Genomic DNA, 19,708 nt, shown 5'->3' with positions numbered 1-19,708 from the left:
TCATTAAACAACTAACCTATCTTGTAGAAACTTCCTCCAATATTATCCAAACTTTGTAAAAGGAAACTGGAGACTTTGAGGTTGAATCAATAGATGGTGAGACTTAGAAACAAAACATTCTTTTCTAGGTAAAAACCAATGAATATATCAAAGAGAAAACTGAGATTATATATGTTGAGACTACTTCATATTCTGAAATCAAAGATTTACAGAAGGAAAATATTTAGGGCATCAGAACTAACACCTATGCAATGTAATTCTTAATGTATATTTGTGGCACCTTAAAATGGACAATGATAGAGCTAGAAGGTATCCAAATAAAATATGTTAACAAACATGGGACTCATTGCCTCCAGGTAGTTACCGAAAGAAAAACACTTTCTTATTTAAAAAGCAGAAGAGGATTGATAGATATTTTCTGAGCATACAATAGATTTTAAAAATTATAAAAATATTTTTGGAACAAACACAGCTTACTTCAGAAAGCAGTACTAAATGCTAATAATAGATATATATCACTGGATCTGTCAAATATAACTGAAAGTGGTTTATCTCTATATAGCTAAGATTCTAGACTGGAAGCAAAAAGCAAACCACATATGACATCCACATGAACTTAGTGAATGATATCTCAAAAAAAAAAAAAAAAGATATCACTTGTCAAATAAATCAAATGATCAAACAAATTCTTGAGTCATGCAGCTTTGTTTACAATAATGATATTGATTCAGGACCAGGCAAATAACACTAGAAATTACAAGAAAACTTGGCTTTAACAAGCAGAAACTTATTAACTGATGCATATTATGCAATGAAATTATGGGAATTACTCAATATATCAAAGCAGGTCACACAAATTTAACATCTACTAGTATTTCATGATCATAAGGCCAAACAAACTATCATCTGAATATCCTTTATAAACTAACAGATGACAAATGACCATTTTACAGATAGAGATCTCCAAATAATCTTGAGAATTAAAAAAAAAGCCAGAGTAGAAATGGAGCAACATTATAAACGAAACTATTGCCAACTGCCTAGATATAGCACTGATCCATTAAAAATCTAAGCACAACATTTTAATAAACATTACAATACTGAATCCTCATAATCTCCAAATTATATTGGATAAAATGCTTTCAAAATGCAGTAGACATCTGGCAGAAGAAATTAAAACCATGTGGGGACAGGATGAGATTCATGTCATCCTTGTCATCTTATCTGTTACTGAAGATGTCCTCAAGATGCTTTCAATAAGTCTAAAGATGAGCTTACATCCCACTACTTGTATTCAATTACAGAAAGCAATAATTTTATCTACCTACATGACAGTCTACAGATTTATATTAAAATATAAAAGAAACATAGCAGGATAGTGACTTAGTTTCTGGCATTTCTACTTGATCTCCACCAAAAAGATGAGAACAAGATGATGATGATAACATTCATACTAGCTCATTTAAAATTCAAACCAGGATCTGTGATGTGAGGTGGAAATACAAAGGAGAGGAATACAAGCCAGGATGATAAAAGTAGGGGATTTATGCGCCTTGAAACTGCTACAATCACTGTGAATTATTCTAAAACTCAAAAAAATCAATGGGATGGCACAGCATGGCAGGTTGATCCAATGACTGAATGAATGCATGACCAACTTCATGAAAAACCTTTAATAAGTATTTACCATGTGTAAAGCACAGTGCTAAACCATAGAGATAAAATAAATAGGAAAGCAAGAAAATCTCTGCTCACATTCCATAAGGGGGACTATGTATGGAAGGTTGTGACTATACAAGTCACATAAAAAAATCTTTTATGGAGAGTTGAGAGGAATGGCAACAAAGCAGGTAGATATATCATCTATAATGTTATTTCTACAGATAAAATCATCTCAGTTTGTAATGCTGAACTATTTGACAAGGTCATGGAATTTGGTGGCATGAATTTTTTGAGGAGGGTATCTTATGTAGTAACTGCAAAAGTAGTTGTCAGGTTGCATCGCCGTGGATTGTCTCCAAGATGATGGCAGATCTAGGAGTAAGACCCAGGATCTGGAGGAGGGGGGCGGTGTTGCCACTCCCAGAATTTCTGGATAGTTGGTCACCAATTGGTATTAGTAGTAGTAAAGGAAGATGGGTTCTTTCTCCACCATAATTTATCCCTAGTGATGATTGTACGTTTGTAAACAGGGCAAATGGTCTGGAAAGCACTGCTCTCCCCAAGACTTCTGAGCTAAAAATCAGAGGTAAGAGGTTGGTCAAGTTGGTGGTCATGGTTTGGCTTACCTAGCACATTCTGTCTCTAGATACATTTATAGAAATAGAGAGATTTTTGGCATAGTGAGTCAGGGAGCTGCTCTGCTTCACCTCAGCTGACCTGCCAAGTGGTGACCAGTTGACGATTGGTGCAGATCATTACCTTGTCACCAAAGCAGTTCTTCCAAAGTTGGAGACTGACTTGGAAACAGGAATGATGGTCTTGGCTCTGGAATGCCCTTCAGGGTATAATGATAATCTGCAATGGAGGTGGTGGAGGAAGTTTGCTTCCCTGCCTTCTGTCTCTCCTTCAGAGGCAAAAGATCAGCTTGGCCCATGCCTGTACATATTTATAAAGAGCAAGTACATCACACTGTATCAGAAATACCAATATCCTGCTACCTGCTAAAATGTATAGAAAGTGCTGGACTTTAATGTAGGCATACCAAAAATATGCCTGAAGTGGACTGCAGAACTGAATGTTTTCTTCATGCTGTTTTTTTTTTTTTTTGTTTATGGCATCTTTAGTTCCGAGTCAAACAACAATGCACAGCAGACCAATGCAAAATCCTTGTAAAAATAACTTCATCTTTAAATACAGATTAGATGAAATAAAGCTTAAATCTGAAGAGAGTAGAGCTGAAATACCACAAATTTCCAGAAATTATGACTAATTACAAAGAGGATGACAAAAGCACTACATATGTTCCAAATGATTTTGAAAAGGAAATGGTTATTCTTTGGCAATTTGGAAAGCTCTTTTTGATTCTAATGGTACAGATCTATCAGATAAAAACAGAACTTTTAAAAAACTGTTATATACTATACCCATCATGAATGAGCATATTCTCAAAGAATGTTTGACACAAAATATAAAAAATATTTCAGACATGCACATAATAGTATATATGGCAGTTGCTGCTATAGTCAAAGAAAGGTAAGTGATTTCAGGAACATTCCTAAGGATAGGCATCAAATGTTAGCATGGCAGAAACAACTTGTGCAATACCCTTTCTTCTTGTTCTTTAATTTTGAAATGTTTTATATTTTATCAAGATTAAGTTCAACAAAAAATAAGTCTTTATAATAAAATATTATATCAATTTTAGTAAATAAATGCAACAGAAATTATAAAAAAACTATATTGCCCAACATTTAAAGTCAAGGGGAAAAAGGGAGTCAGAAAAACAGAAGTATATTGGAAATTCTAGCTTTTCTTAATCAGAAATTCTAAGTAAAAAGAAAAAAAAAGGTTAAAATAATAAGTCACAGCAATACAAGGAACAAAAGGAATTTGACAACAATTAAAAAACTTTACTAAAAGCTGGTAGGAAAAAAAAACAAACAAGCATGAGAGAATCTTTCCCATCCCTTGAGGAAATATATAAACTAATAACTAATATTCATGAGTGTTGTAAGCTTTGCAAAATATCTTTTGATGTCATTGGCCCTCATACTTCTGCCATCCTAGATACAGACCAGAGCATTATTTCCCCTATTTTATGAATTAGGAATTAATCATACTCTGGGTAAAAGCATTTCAATTTTTCCCATTTCAGTTTTGTAGTGAGATTAGGCTGATTTCTGTCAAATGGGGTATATTTAACTGAAGAAGCTTTGTCATGTTCTACTGTTTGACAGTTATTACAATGTCATGAACATTCACAGAAGCATTTCAGAGGAATTTGTCATTGATAGGAAATCTCACAATTTGGATTCTGCATTGGACATCCTCAAGAATAATGACAAATACCATATTTAATATTACAATAAGTAGCATACTTTGGTATTTTAAAGGTTTGAAAATTTCTTTACAAACATTTCATTTTATTCTCACAACAATTCTCTATTGTAAGGTAGATGCTAGTTTTAATAACCTAATTATACATATGAGGAAACTGAGGCAGACTAAAATTAAGAAATTTACTCTGGGCCACAAAGCTGAGTGTCTAAGGCCAGATTAGAATTGGAGTTTTCCTAACTTTCCAAAAACATTTGATACAAGTATTAGTTGTATTAGTCAATGAGTAAGCTATCTCCTTAGTTTTTGCCCCATTTTATGTTTATATTGGCATATGTGTGTGTGTGTGTGTTTTAAGACATTTCATACTACAAGTTTGAAGGATATTGTCAAGTTAATAAAATGTCTCTACTTAAAGACTCTATACTTGTGATCTTGTTATCATCTTTTGTCCACTGTCCTCTTCTAGTTTGTATTTCAACAAGATACTGAAATGACAGTTTTGTCTATGTGCTATTGAGCTATGAAGTCAACTAATCTAACACATAAAAGAGATGTATTCTCAAAATCTATTAACTTAAGGTTTACTTGTAAGTAACCTTACTTAACTTAGCCACTCCTAATAGTGCTACTAGTCAAGTATTTTGATGGATTATGATTCTGTTATAATTTATATTAGCCGGGCCCTAGGAAAGCAGCCCAAGGTAAACTATATTCATGCTCTTCTACTTAGCAAAAAGATTTAGTTTCTGTGACTCCTGGTTCCAGTGTTGAGACAGTCAAAACTTCTAAAAGGAAGATATGAAAGCAGCATTTTTAAAAGAATAAATTTTTATTTATATCTTTTGTTTTTACATCAAGTAAACTCCTCCTTCATTGCCCTCCCAAAGACTCCATATAACAAAGGGCATAATTTCTTAATGAAATAATACCTATACATTTCACGGAAGAATTCATCTTTTCAGGGCAAAATTGTAACCACTGATTTCTTGATTGTATACTTGAACATTTCCACCTTGAACATAACATTCTATCTCTTTCCCTAGGATACTGGCACAAATTATATCCCATAAGCTCAGATCAGAGGCCACCCTTTCCCAGGGGCAGCAATCCTTGCCATATCAACCCCTCCTCCACACCTGACACACATATGTACATATATATTTGCTCAGTCCTCCCCCTCTTCACATAATCTTATATTATTTTGCCCATTGTGTACATATACATGCTATATATTCCCTCAACTCTCCCAGTGGCATGTAAACTCTGAAGACAAAGATCATTTTTATTTTTTCTTTTACTCCATAGTATCCTGAACTCTTTGCATAGATAAGGGGACAATATTTTATTTTGCACAGAACTGAAATGAACATAGCTGTTTCTTTAAAAAAAAACAATTAAAAAAATCTTTTGCATTTTAAAATATTGATGAAAAGCCATCAATTGTATGTAATTTTATCTTTATTATCTCTAATTATAAAACTGCATTAGTCTAGTGAAGAACAACCAGAAATCATGTGCAGAATTTTTTCTTAGACTTGTTTAATCCCTGTTTCTCAGGGGTACCATGTGGAAATGGCCCCACATATCAAAGGAACTAAGGTTAAATTCCACTTCTGCTAGTCTCCTTGTGATGTTCTGTAAGTTACTTGCTATCTCGGGGCCTCAGAATCTTATATAAAATAATGAGGAGTCTGGACTACATTATCTTAAAAATTCTAACTTTAAATCTATACTAATATGAACCCAAACAAGGTAACATATTTAGTCATCATCTTGCAGTTTTCCATTGCCAGAAGACATTGTGAAGCTCAGAGATGGAGGGATTGGCAAGATTCTACTGTTTGAAATGCCAGAGGAAATGTTCCCTCCATAGCTCTCTCACCAAAGTGGGAACAACTGAAGAGGGATGTGATTGATTGCAGCTCTATGGGGCATTTGCTGGTGCCAGGAAGTAGTAAAAAACCATCTGTATATAGAGATAGATGGCAAGGCTGGGTTTAGTAGGAAGAGAAGCAAAGTGATGATCGAGTAGGTGGGCAAGAATCAGCAGAAAGGCTTTGGAAGGAGAATTGTTTTACTGGATCTGTGAAAAGTGAGGAGGGGCAATTAGGTACTACAGGGGATAGAGCACTAGTCTAGCTGTGTGACCCTGGGAAAGTCACTTAATCCTGATTGCTTTGCCCCTCCTCCTCCCCAAAAAAGAAAGAAAAATTAAAAAGTGGGTGCAAGACTGAAGTAAGAAGGGTTGAAAGAGATACATGCTATCTTGTCCTTAGGTTTTCTTTCCCTGTATGTATGTGTGGGAAGAAGAGAGGGCAGGGAGGTAGAATAGATGGGAAGTTGTTCACAGTACCAATCTGAGTCATAGCTAAAGTGGCTACTGAGACTCCATAAAGCATATGTCATTAAAAGACTACATGATGATGATAATGATAAAACAACAAGTCTATCCAATATAGTTCTTATCTGAATTACATTAACAAAATTTGATTCATATTATGATTTTTAGAGAAAGGTTTGATCACATCAGGAAATTTTAAAAACCTTCTTTATTATTACCTTATTAAATATAGCTACTTGAAACTATGAAAGGCTATATATCAAATTATGAAAGTACATAAAATATAAATATCAAATAGATTTAAATAGATATTTGGATTCCTTGGTAACTCTAACAATGAGCTTATCTTAAGATTCCAATTCAGATGCTCTAGGTTTGAATTCTGACTTTCTACTATTTACTTCCTATGTGACATAGAGTAAGGTTTTGTTTTGTTTTGTTTTGATTTGATTTGTTTTGTTTTGTTTTGTTTGAAACCAAGTATACAGCATTTATTACTATTAAATTTAATTCTAGCGGCCTTGGACTAATATGTCAGACCATCAAGATCTTTTTGGATCTTGACTAGTTATTCAGCAAATCAGTCATCCCTCCCAACTTTGGGTCATCTCAAAATTTAAAATGTTAACCAATGGTAGTTACAGTTACAAAACTTTTATCCCCAGTCACTAAAACAATATTAAATAAGGACAAGGCCAAATGTTTAAAAAAACATGCTGCAGTAAAGATAGTCTTCTAAATTTTTAAACTTACAGCAAAATCATTGTCTAGTCCGTCAACCAATTCCAAATCTACCTAATTGTAATAGTATTTATTCTTTACCTTTCTAACTTTTTTATGTTTGGAAAAATTTCATAAAATCTAATTAACCTAAATTTAGATGATCATTTCTAAGATCTGAAATTTTAAAACTCTGTCCATAAAGGAGACAGGTTTATCCATTATGAGTTTTTGATTAAGACTTGCTAGTCCTATTACTTCTGCTTCTTTTTCTAGGTGCCCACTAAAAATCTCTTTAGTAACACATTCTGGAATTTTTCAAAGCAGTCCTGCCTCTGACTGCTTTACCTCAAATAACCAGTAACCAAATGGTCTGTAAATCTGTCTATCCCACTACCTTAATGAAAGATCAAAGGTTAGCTAATGCAGGAAAAGAATCCAAGAAAGGGATCTACCAAATATAATTCCTTTTCTCGATGGCCCGCACAATCTCAGGGATGTGAGTCAGGACAAGTTACAGCCATACTAGTTGGCAATGAAGAAGAGAAGAAGTGGAGATTTCTCCTGGAAGGGAAAAGTAGCTGGTACTCCTAAAAGGACAAGATGGATATGATGGAGATTAGGAATTAAAGGAGTAGAAGATGCTTAAAAAAACAAACAAGCAAACAAACAAACACTGCACTAAGGTGGAAATAAAGTGAATAAGCATATCTTAAGCTTCTGTTACTGTCAGGCACTATGATAACATGCAACCAGGAATAATGGATAAAAGGGCCAGGCTCAGATTAGATTCAGGAACACCAGGACTCTAGTCTAGTTTTTCCCATCCTAACTGTGTGAACTCAACCAATATACTTAACCTTTCAAGTGTCTCCTAAACAGCTCTCTTACTTTCAGGTCCCCAGGCAGTACTCTAATTCTATAAATTTCAGAGAAGATGTATATCTACATTGGTCATTTTCTCCCAGAAAGTTCCATACAGTGATGAAATTGCAGATCTGGTTGTATTTTTGGCTTGTTAGTTTGTTACATTTGTTCTTTAAAGGTATTAAACTAAATATCAGGAGACATTTATTTTAATTCAGGTTATACTAACTCCCTCCAGGACCTTGGTTTAATTTTCTGATCCTCCAATTTCCTCCTGTGTGAAATAAGAAAGTCGGCCCGAATCTCTTAGTTTCCCCCCCACACACACACACATTTATGATTAGGTCTTTTGGAATACAGAAATGTGAACAAAGAAAGGAAGTCCTTTGGGATAGTTACAGATAGATAAGAGATAGCGGGTTGACTGATAATAAAGATAGAAATGTCAAGAAAGGGATAAATGTAAGCTCACCTGAATTCTGAATTCAGAGGAGGGGAAAAAAACAGATGATTTTATTCCTAAAGAATATCTTTTCCATAACCAATAGACTTACTTCATTCTAAACCTTTTATTTCTTTCACTCCTTCCATTTACTAGCTATTACAGAAATCTGATCCGTCCCATAGGACACAGCTTCTTTGCTCACACTTTGCAGTATTTTTTACATCCCTCACATTCTCTAGCCAAGGAAGGGGAAGAGGAAAACTCCTTGCTTCCCATTGTAACTTCCAGATCCTCCCATTACTTCCAATATTAAGTAACCTCTTCTCCTTTAAGGATATTTCTCGAATTTCCCAATATATTATATCATATATATTTACATACATATATTATGTTTCAGTATAACGCTTGCTTTGTATATATTTGTGGTCTCCCCCATTCATTAGATCGTAAGCTCCTTGTGTGCAGGAGTCGCTTTTTGCCTCATTTTGTATGTCCAGAGCTGAGGGAAGTGCCCGGCACATAGTAGGGGCTTTTAAAATGTTGATCAGTTGACAGTGTCTGCGTCACTCCTGTAAAAGATTTGGGGGCGGAGGAAAGGAGGCACGGCATCTGAGCTGGGCGAGGTGTATCACCCCCCGTTGTGGGTATAGAAGAAAAATTACCCTCAAAGAAATATACCCCTGACCTTGTTCGGTTTTTTCTGTGTGTGTGTGTCTGTCTGTCTTTGGCTTTTCGAGAGATGTGACGAAAGAACATTATTAGGCCAGATACTACCAAAATGATCCCAGAAAAGAGAGGGCAAAGGTAAATAACCCCCCCCCCCCATGTAACTGACAGCCAGAGTGAGCCAATCTCCAGCCAAAGCACTCCAAGAAAAGAAGGCGGGACGCACGGCTCCTCTTAGTACACCCGCCCCAAGGAGTCAGACACGCTGGCGAGAAGAGAGGGGAAGACTAGAGGGGGGTGGGGGAGAGGATGCGTTTCCTAGCAACCGCGAGATTTCCCTCTTCTCACAAAGTAGCAACGCCACCCCATCCCCTCCATCCACTCCCAATTTCCTTCCCCAACGTCTTTACACACTGCCCACCTTCCTTCCCGCGCCTACTAAGAGACGAGGGCTCTTGTTTTCAGACCCAGATCGCGGAGGGTCGTCCAGGCTGAGGCCTCCCCAAACCCATTAGTCCCCGACACTCACACACCTCAGCTCGCACCTAGGCAAGGGCAGGCAAACTTAGGAAATCCAGCAGTTGGCACACGTTACCCTTCTCCGTGCTGTCACTCCGTCTACAGGAGGCGGGACAAAACGGGGGTCCTGGTATGTGATTGGCCACAAGGGGTCAGCCCGAAAACCAGAAGTATGGGGTGAGTGGAAGCATCCGCCAGCCTGATCGCTGATTGGTCCTTTTTTCTTTAGGAGTCTTTTACTCTTAGAAAGGGATGTAAATTGCCTTCTCTTAAATACATAAGGTATTAAGAGGTGGAAAGGGAGCTAGACGTGGTTGAAGCTCAAAAGTGTTTATCCTTTTTTGGGTCATGGACCTTCCCATGAACCTTGTCTCAGAGTAATGTTTTTAAATGCATAAAATTACAAAAAGAAAATTATATTAAAGTTATCATTGAAATATGGGAAAAGTCTTTAACTTGAGTTTCCTGACCAAAAAAAAAAAAAAAGTGTGCACATCCATAACTCATATATAGCACATTTTAAACAATTTATTCCTAAATATAAGATAATGTAAATTTATGTATATTCTATATGCTTTTTTATTACATGTATAATTTAAAGTCCAGCCATACCAGGTTAAAAATCATTTCTAGTCCAAATCCTTTTATTTTTTCAGATTAGCGGCTTCTAGCGTTCTGAAACCAGTTTCTTCCTCCAATACGTTGAGAGATAGATAGAGAGATAAAAAAGAAAATCACTGGAATCAGTAGGCTAAATTCAAATATCTGACCTATTACTAATTAATTATATGATCTTGGTCACTTCATCCTTCTCGAAGCCCATTTTTTTTTCTTTAAAATAAAAAAGGTTGCACAAGGTATATTATAGAATAGCAGGAGAAGAGGAATTAGAACTAGGGGGAGCTTAAAAATCATCTTGAAAGGCAATCCAGCATACTGCTTGTGGGATACTACATTTGGTATCAGAAATAACTAGTTTCAAATCCAATCTCAGAAATTTTACTTGCTTTGTGACTTCAGACAAGAGACAAGACATGTGAAAAATCCCTGTAGTCCTTACCTCACAAGACTGTTAATGAGGCTCAAGAAGCAAAATGTATGTAAAAGCAATTTCCAAAACTTAAATGTTTAAGAAGGATCCACAATGAAATAAGTAGTCTAGGTCTGCTTAAAATTAAAAAAAAAAAAAAAAACTTTATCAGGTACATGTGACTAAATTTTTACTTGATCTTGTACATAAGTTTAACAGATATCAATATATAAATATTCAAAAAAAACTAAAGTTATCTAAAAGAAACTGATCTGAAACAATACTAAATTCCAGTTTGAAAAAAAAATACTTTTTTTTAATTGGTAATATTCCTTTAGTGAATTTCTGAAACCAGATTCTTTAAGTCCTTGCAAATTCTAAGAACCCTAAAATTATCCCATAAAAGACCCTGGTTTCATAATGTCCCTCTTACAAAATCCTGGAGAAGTATCTCCATTTCCCTGTTTATTCTCCCATAAATTTAGGTTCCAACTCCAGATTACACTTATATCTTTAGCAATACATATCTCATGCAAAAGAGTGCCCCAACTTTCCCAACATGAATTTCAACAAATTAAACATGACTTTAAAATGTTAGAGTAATCCATTCACAAAGTACATATGACCCTTAAGAAAACTAAGAGGCAGACAGATGATCTGTCCCATGATGAATCTGTTTTACTCATAGCATAGTATCAATAATCTTGTTTAATTCAAATTAAAAAGCATAATATCATGGTTTATCTATGACCCAATCTACCACAACCTACAAAGCAGCTGCTGAAAGTGGAACTGATGTTTTTCTAGTGGCAGTGAAGAGAGTTGAGCTGAGAATCCCCTTCTGGTCAGTGCAGGTTCAACGTGAAAGAATTCACAAATCCTAGACAGTAGCCAAAAAAAGGAAGTCTATTGGCACTGAGAAGAGGGTCTCTTCAAAGCGGACAGAAGTCCTACCAGTCGGCTATGCCAAAGAGCAAAATATACTACTTAGGACTGCTGCAAAAATGTGGAGTTTAGAATTGCCCTTTTTAGGAGTCTGAGGCTCAGGTTTCAATTTGAAAAGAAAGCCAAAAATCCCCACATCTAGATACTTATCAATATCAGGCCCAGATCTCCCAAATGAATCACTTGGAAGGTTTCCTGAATTAGGATCAGGCTACCAAAGTGGGGGTGGGTGATTTTGCCTTAGAAAAGTCCAGTTGAATGATACCACTTAACTTGTCTGGGGAGCTATGCTTCCCAGGAGGGCCTGAGACTTCCAACTTCCCTTCTTTACAGATCAAAGGGGACACAGTTTCACCCCCACATCAGAACCATAGTTTTAACAATGCAATGGAGTCGAGATACACAAAAGGAACTGAACTCTAAGCCGTCCTTGCTATTGGGCAGATTTCCTAAATATTTCCCCTTGTAAGTCAAAAGATCTCTTAAGATTTGGGAGTAGTTTGGAATAACACTTTACCTTTATACTCTAATATAGAAAAAAGACACAATTAACAGACGAGGTCATCATCATCACACAATCAGAAGCTTTTGGAAATTTCAGCCTTTGCCTTTCTTATTACAGTTGAGGGAACATACTCAAAAAGTGTGTCATTGGCTTGCCTAAAGTAACCAAGAAAATAAATTAATTGTAGTCAAAAATTGAAACCAAATTTCCTGATTTCTAACCCAGTATTTTTCCATCAGGACTTTATGCCTTTCTTGGCTAAAACACACATCTCTTTTCATACAGTCCACATTTTTACAAATACATACATTAGTGATATTGATTTGGAGTGCCTAGATAATACAGTGGATAGAGTGCTGGACTTGGAGTCAGGAAAAGTCATCTTCCTGAGTTGAAATCTGGCCTCATACTCATACTAATTGTGTCACCCTGGGCAAGTCACTTCAACCTATTTGCCTCAGATTTCTCATTTGCAAAATGGCAAACACTTCCAGTATTTTTGTCAAGAAAATCCCAAAAGGAATCATGACTGAACAGCAATGATAGTGATTAAATATAATTTTTGTAATGAATTTTGAGTATCAGATATTTATCAAATACAAAGTCTGAATTAATTTATAAAATTCAGATGTATTAGGTGTGGGTTTTGGTCCTAATTCTAACATAATTTTAACATAAGATCTTCACCAAAAATAAGTACAATACAAATAGAATGTGGTGAATTAGGGAAAGTTTCTTAAGTATTAATGATAGAGCAACTAGATAATTCTAGAAATTTCAGAAACAACATTGGAATGGGCAGGCAGATCCGAAGTGGAACATGGTGGAGATAGTGTTGAGGTGAAAAAGAATGAGATAGCTTCCAGTAGCTGAAAAAAGCTGTTTGTTTGTTTCGTTTTTTTTTTTTTTTTCTTCAAATATCTTGGGATTCTGAATCTAGAGGTATATAGAATAAGAAGAGTAATAGTTTGCTAACCATTGGGAACTGAGTCCAGGTAGGAAGTGAGAATTATGTTCTCCATATGTTCACTTGATAGGTTTCTGTTAGGATTACTAAGTGAGAACTGAGGTTGTCTGGATAGTTACAAGGTGAGAACTCAGGTTGACTTGGTAGAAGGAGCAAGCCCATTGGCTGGGGTGGTTCTTCCCAGAAGCCCTTGCATTATCCCACGCCCATTCTCTGGGAGAATAAAAGAGAGAGCACTGTGCCTGAAGAGCAGATCGGCTCTTCACACAAGAGAGGAAGCTAGGAGCATAGTAAAAAGCTGTACAGCTTGTCTTCCTTTCCATGCTCCTACACTCCCTCCAGGGAAGAATCCTCGTGGTTTGAGACCCAATGAAATCTGGCAAATGGATGTGACCCATTATAAATCTTTTGGTCGTCTATCTTTTATTCATGTCGTGGTAGACACCTTTTCAGGATTCACATTTGCAATGCCAGCAGCAAAAGAGACAGCCCGAGTGGTCACTGAATTCCTTATACAGGCTTTTGCAATTATGGGTGTGCCACAAGCAATAAAAACAGACAATGGACCTGCATATACGTCCAAACATTTTACACACTTTTGTGCACAGTATAAGATTTTACATACCACGGGCATACCCTTTAATCCTCAAGGGCAGGCAATAGTAGAGAGAAGAAACAGAGATATTAAGACACTCCTCCAAAAACAAAAGAAAGGGGGAGCCACAGGTAGCCCTAGGGAACTTCTAAATTTAGTTCTCTATACCATTAATTTTCTAATTTTTGACAAAGATGCACTGGCTCCAGCAGACAGGTTTTATAACCCACCAGAAGGGCAGTGTCCAGTGAGAGCATCTCCACTGTCCTTAGATAATCGCCAGGTGATGTGGAGAGATCCAGAAAGTGGTGAATGGAAGGGACCAGATAGGTTAACTGCCTGGGGGAGAGGGTTTGCTTGTATTTCTTCAGCAGGAGAAGGAATCAGATGGGTGCCAACGAGTCATATTCGCCTTGTCCACCAGAGAGAGACAGAAAAAGAGAAAGACCTCAAAATAAAGGAGAAGATCTAAGAAACATCTGACACTGAAAGATCATGAATAATAAGAAGACTGTTAAAGAACTTTAAAAACCAGCAGGAATCATTGGACTTCCTCACACAAGATGAGACTAATGGACAATGGACTTATGGACATTTATAAATTTTCAATTTATGATTATTTGATTATGATTATGTTATATACTTCTAGCATGTGTTATGTTACTATGTTACTATGTGCTTATGTAATTTATGTAATTATCTGTAATACTTCCCATATTGATGGATTTATGTTTCAAGGTCATGACTGTCCTATGTTCTAAATCAAAAGAAAGGGGGAGATGTTAGGATTACTAAGTGAGAACTGAGGTTGTCTGGATAGTTACAAGGTGAGAACTCAGGTTGACTTGGTAGAAGGAGCAAGCCCATTGGCTGGGGTGGTTCTTCCCAGAAGCCCTTGCATTATCCCACGCCCATTCTCTGGGAGAATAAAAGAGAGAGCACTGTGCCTGAAGAGCAGATCGGCCTGGAGAAGGATAAGAGCTGGAGGAGATTCAGAGCCAGGATTCAAGAAGGAAGACTCTGAATTGCATCGGGCTTGGCGGGGCTCTCTGCAGGAAGGGAAGTCACTTCTTTGGACAAGAGTTAACGGCAGCTGCCTGGAGACAACGGTTCGTTACAGGAAGAAGAATCTGTCTGAGAGATTTGAGTAGACACAGCAGATCTCTTCCCAGAGAGCGATCCAGCAGCTTCTAGAGACGACAGCTCACTACAGGTTTCTGATGTCAATAGTCTTACAGTGGTATGAGCCCTACAATGGCAGGAGTGGGTGATGGTAGTATGGCCCTGGGGGCCCCCTACTGCTAACTTAGATATGTTTCAAAGTGATGTTCCCATTCAGAACTCAGAATTGATTCTGGGAAATGATCAAGAAGTTCTCCTACCCTCTTGCAAATTAGTAGTTTCTATCTTTAATTCTCCTTTCAGCCAGTCAGTAATTATTTACTAAGTTTTTGCTATATTCCAGACATTGTGCTAAGTCCCAAGGAAGCAAAAAAGCTTAACAGACAATCCCTACTATTTCTTAACTTCTGTGTGCTTCATAGTTGTACCTTTTCTTCATTTAATTCTGGTAATTAATCTTATTCCTTCACATTGCATCAGTTCATTCTATACTCATATCTACTCCTTATCTTAGCAACACATATCTCATGGGAAAGAGTGTCCTGAGTTTTAGGATGTACATCATCATTATAATTTTAAGATTAAAATAGGATACTAAATACCATATTGTGCATTTTTCTCATAGTCCTTCATGGAGGTTAAATCTGAGATATAAGAAACAGCTATTAAAAATCTTTCCAGTTCTGACTCAGAATTTTGACACAATCAATATCCAGACTAAGTTTGGTTACAAATATTGGAACAGTTTTTTTTTTTTTTTTTTTTTTTTTTTTTTTAAAGGCAGCACTGTGCAATAAACTAAACAAATACTCCAAGGACAACCTAAAATAACAATCGTTATTAGACCAATATCTTCCTGAAGTAAAGGAGACAGTCTCACTTGCAAATGTTTTCATTAACTTGTCCTATAAACAAAGTTTGATATATTTTTACAAGATGAAATATTGGAGTTTCACATAATGAGATTGCCATCAACTGTTGGCTAACTGTGGAATTTGCAACTCCATGATTCTTTTTTAACTTTTCTGACTTGAATTCTCAACTTTAACTTTCATTAATCTTTCAGGATATTTCAATTTTACTGGTTTTAGAATTAGAAAAAAAGCAATGATTGTATATTAATAAGTACATTATTTGAATAAATTTCCTGACATGTAAGTAGTGAGTGTATTTCCTTGAATGATTTTTCAATTGCACATTCATATCACTACAATGAATGCATGTGTTTGAATGTTCTCACATGGATATGGGATCACACATTTAAGTAAATATATTGTATGTGTTTGAATGTGTAATCATTGAAATAAACACAGCTGCATTTATTTTAGTATGTATATTTCCAGATGTTTGAAACTCACACATTCAAATATCTGGAGCTCCACACCTTGGTTTGTAGTTAAACGTTTAGGAAAGAAGGGAGGAAAAAAAAAAAAAAACCACCTACTGTACTGCATGTGTAAGATGCATAAAATGGAACTATATCTTCTAAAAGGCAAACAAAGTAACTGCTAAGAATAAGTATGTTACCCATACTCCTAGGTTTCATTTCTTCTGTCTACTGATATGCTGGGTGACCTTGATCAATTCAAACATTCTTTCTGTAGTTTATTTTATTTTATTTTTTTGCTGAGGCAATTGGGATTAAGCGATTTGCCCAGGGTCACACTACTAGGATTTTTTGTAGTTTATTAATCTAGAAAATGGTTATGTTCTTTCCCTTCATGTGAATTTATAATAACAAATACTATAACACACTCTTTTTCAAGTACCTTTGACATTTGGTGCAGCAGTGGATAAAGATATTGGGATATAGGAAGACCTATGTTCAAATTTAACCTCAAACATCTATGAACTCTGTAACCTTAGGCAAATCACTAATTGCTGTCTGCCTCAGTTTACTTATTTGTAAAATAGAGATAATAAAAGTAGTTTCTTCCCAGAATTGTTGTATAAAATAATATATGTAAAATAATTCAAAACCTTTAAGCATGATGGTTATTTTTATCCTCATCAGCCTTATTGGCATCTTTTGCCTTTTATTTTGATTACCATGTACATTTTCTATGCTGTCCAAGCTTTTACCTTATTCTATTCCTCCAGGAATTCTTCTTTCCTTTTTGTGACTTAAGCAGAATGTATATTTACTACTTCTAGTTGGGTTGAAAAGAGCAGGGCTCAGAAAGAAACAACCAACAGACCACTACTTCCAAGCCCCCCAGTCACTTTAAAATCAATTGAGATAGGGATCCTAAATGGCAGCTCTAAGTATTAAAGTTCTCTTGTGTTAAATAATGAAGATTCTGTCTTGCTTGGGAGGGTTCTCTCATTTTTCTTAATACCCATTGGCCTTTCTATGGGCTGACCTCTCTATTCTTGACTTGCAACATTTTCTCTTACCATATATGCTATCAGGGACTCAAACCAAGAAAATCCAACTAAAACAGAGGAGTTAAAGCTAAAATCTTTTGGAAACATCTCCAGTTCCAGCTCTGGAATGATAATAACAACAACAATTAACATTTATATTTTTCACTTTAAAATTTGCAAAGTACTTTACAGATAATCTCTTTTGTTGCTCCTAACAACTTTGAGGAGGGTAGATAATATTATTATCCCATTGTACACTGATTAAGTGACTTATTCATGATCACAGAGCCACTTAACATCTAGGGTCACATTTGAAGTCAGGTCTTCCTAACTCTGGGTTTAGGGCTCTATTCATTGCTAATCTAAATGTAACTTAGTCATTCAAAGAGGCTGTCATTTAACAAATAGCAGGTTGCATACACAAAATCTTTTCAGGGCACTTCCATTTAACACCATCAGGACTGTCCAAGAAGCAGATTCCACAACTTCTTCCACATGGGGAATTGTATTGCCCATGCATGCACTCTTCATAGGTTTATAAGGACTAGTTTTATTTGTATTCTCAGCACTTAGCATAGTATCCAACATATAGTCAGTGCTTAATAAGTACACGTAGTTGTTGCTATTTCTTGTTCTTAGTTCTTAGATCTCTTTATGTGTAGTCCCAATTGTTGCAGTATAATTGTTCTTCCAAGTTTTATTTTGTGTTATTTTTACTTATGCAACATTTTGGGGGACTGTGACATTAGTATCCAAAAGTGGTAGATGCACTGATATTGATTTTTGCAAAAATAGATTTTATTATAAAAGTCATGGAAAATTTTCCCTATTTTTTTCAACTCCTTATTGTCTTCTAGGGTCATTTTTTTTAATACTTGAGATACAGTTTTCTTTCACATTCTATATGCCAGAACAATTATTTTATTGAGAAAAATAATTTTATCATCACTTTTAGATTTATGCACAAAAAAGTTTACTTTAAAAAGTAAAATGAATTTTTTAAATTTTATTTATCTATTTTTTAAATTTTATAATTATAACATTTTTGACAGTACATATGCATAGGTAATTTTTTACAACATTGTCCCTTGTACTCCCTTCTGTTCTGAATTTTCCCTTCCTTCCCTCCATCCCCTCCCCTAGATGGAAGACATTCCCATACATATTAAGTATGTTATAGTATATCCTAGATACTATATATATATATATATATATATATATATATATATATATATATACATATATACATATATATATATATATATATATATATATGTATATATGTATATATATATATATGCAGAACCGTTGTTGTTGTTGCAAAGGAAGAATTGGATTCGGAAGGTAAAAATAACCTGGGAAGAAAAACAAAAAATGTAAACAGTTTACACTCATAAAATGAATTTTTATATACTTCCAGTACAATTCAATCTATGAACACATTTGGATCAAAATCACTAGTGTAAAGAAAGAGGGAAGATAGAAAAAATTTATATTATTCTAACTTGGGATTTGCAAGATATGCTTTTGGCTTTAATATCACTTTTTTGGGGTCAGAATTTATCAAAGTCAATTTACCTGTCATAGTTGGTCATAAAGATAGAACACTGGTCAAGTAATCTAAAAACTGAAATGATAAACATTTTGGGGTTAAATTATAGAAAGATATAATAAAGAACATAAATCTTTCAAGAAACCATCTAAAAACAAACAATATTAATAAAAAGTGAAGGAGTCAAAATGGTGGAGTACAGGCTAAGACCCATTTGAACTCCTCAACATTCCCTTCGAAATAACTTTAAAATAACACCTCAAAACAAGCTCTGGAATCACAGAACCAAAAAAAAAGCTCAGAGAGAGATATCACAACTTATTAGGTCTGTAGGAGAGATCTGTGATCCTGAACTGGGTGCAAGCCTCGAGTACAGCAGGAGTTCCAGAGGTGGATTACAGAGTTGGCCAACATAACAGCTACAGTTTGGTGAGCTCTCAGCATATAGATGGTAAAGGGGTTGGATAATTGGTCAGAAAAAGAATACAGGGGACTTTTTAACTGACACTGATGCAAACTGGGTTAAGTGACTTACCCAAGATCACATAGAATAAATGTCTGAGGCTAAATTTGAATTTAATTCTTCTTGATTCTAGGCTAAACACTCTATCCACTGCAGTACCTGGCTGTCCAGAGCTTTTATACTGGAGGGGAAAATGGGGAGAGGATGGCCAATCACATTTATAAAAATATGAACCATTCCCCAATTGATAAATTTTCAAAAAAATGTGAATGGGTAGGTTTCAGAAGAAGAAATCAAAGCTATACAGCTATATGAAAAAAAAATACTCTAACTCAATATTGGTTAAAGAAATACAAATTCAAACAACTCAGATACCACCTCACACCTACCAGAAATAAATAATGCTGAAGGGGAAGAGGGAAAATAATTTTAATGATTTTTTTAGTGGAATAGTGAACTGGTACAACCATTGTGAAGAATGATTTAGAACTATACCTAAAGGGCTATAGAACTGTACATATCTTTTGATCTAGTAATAACATTACTAGATTGTATCCCAAAGATAGAAAAAAAAAGGATCTATATGTTCAAAATTTGTCATG

General features: G+C 35.4%; 1 protein-coding gene across 3 annotated transcripts in view; it reads right to left on the bottom strand.

Moving 5' to 3' along the window:
- Positions 1-9,728, bottom strand: part of TRIQK (triple QxxK/R motif containing) — a 132,923-nt gene extending 123,195 nt beyond the window's left edge. The window contains exon 1 of one of the 3 annotated variants that reach the window (XM_074269591.1): positions 9,575-9,728. The gene's annotated coding sequence lies outside the window, so the exon portion shown is untranslated. Of the gene's footprint in view, positions 1-9,462 lie in introns of all 3 variants that reach the window. The other 2 variants (XM_074269598.1, XM_074269600.1) reach the window with 2 other exon arrangements.
- Between the last annotated feature and the right edge of the window lie 9,980 nt (positions 9,729-19,708).

Source organism: Sminthopsis crassicaudata, chromosome 1 (genome assembly GCF_048593235.1).
Source record: "Sminthopsis crassicaudata isolate SCR6 chromosome 1, ASM4859323v1, whole genome shotgun sequence".
Taxonomy (NCBI): domain Eukaryota; kingdom Metazoa; phylum Chordata; class Mammalia; order Dasyuromorphia; family Dasyuridae; genus Sminthopsis; species Sminthopsis crassicaudata.
The sequence above is the reverse complement of the archived record's forward strand: the minus strand, read 5'-3'. Positions and strand labels throughout refer to the sequence as shown.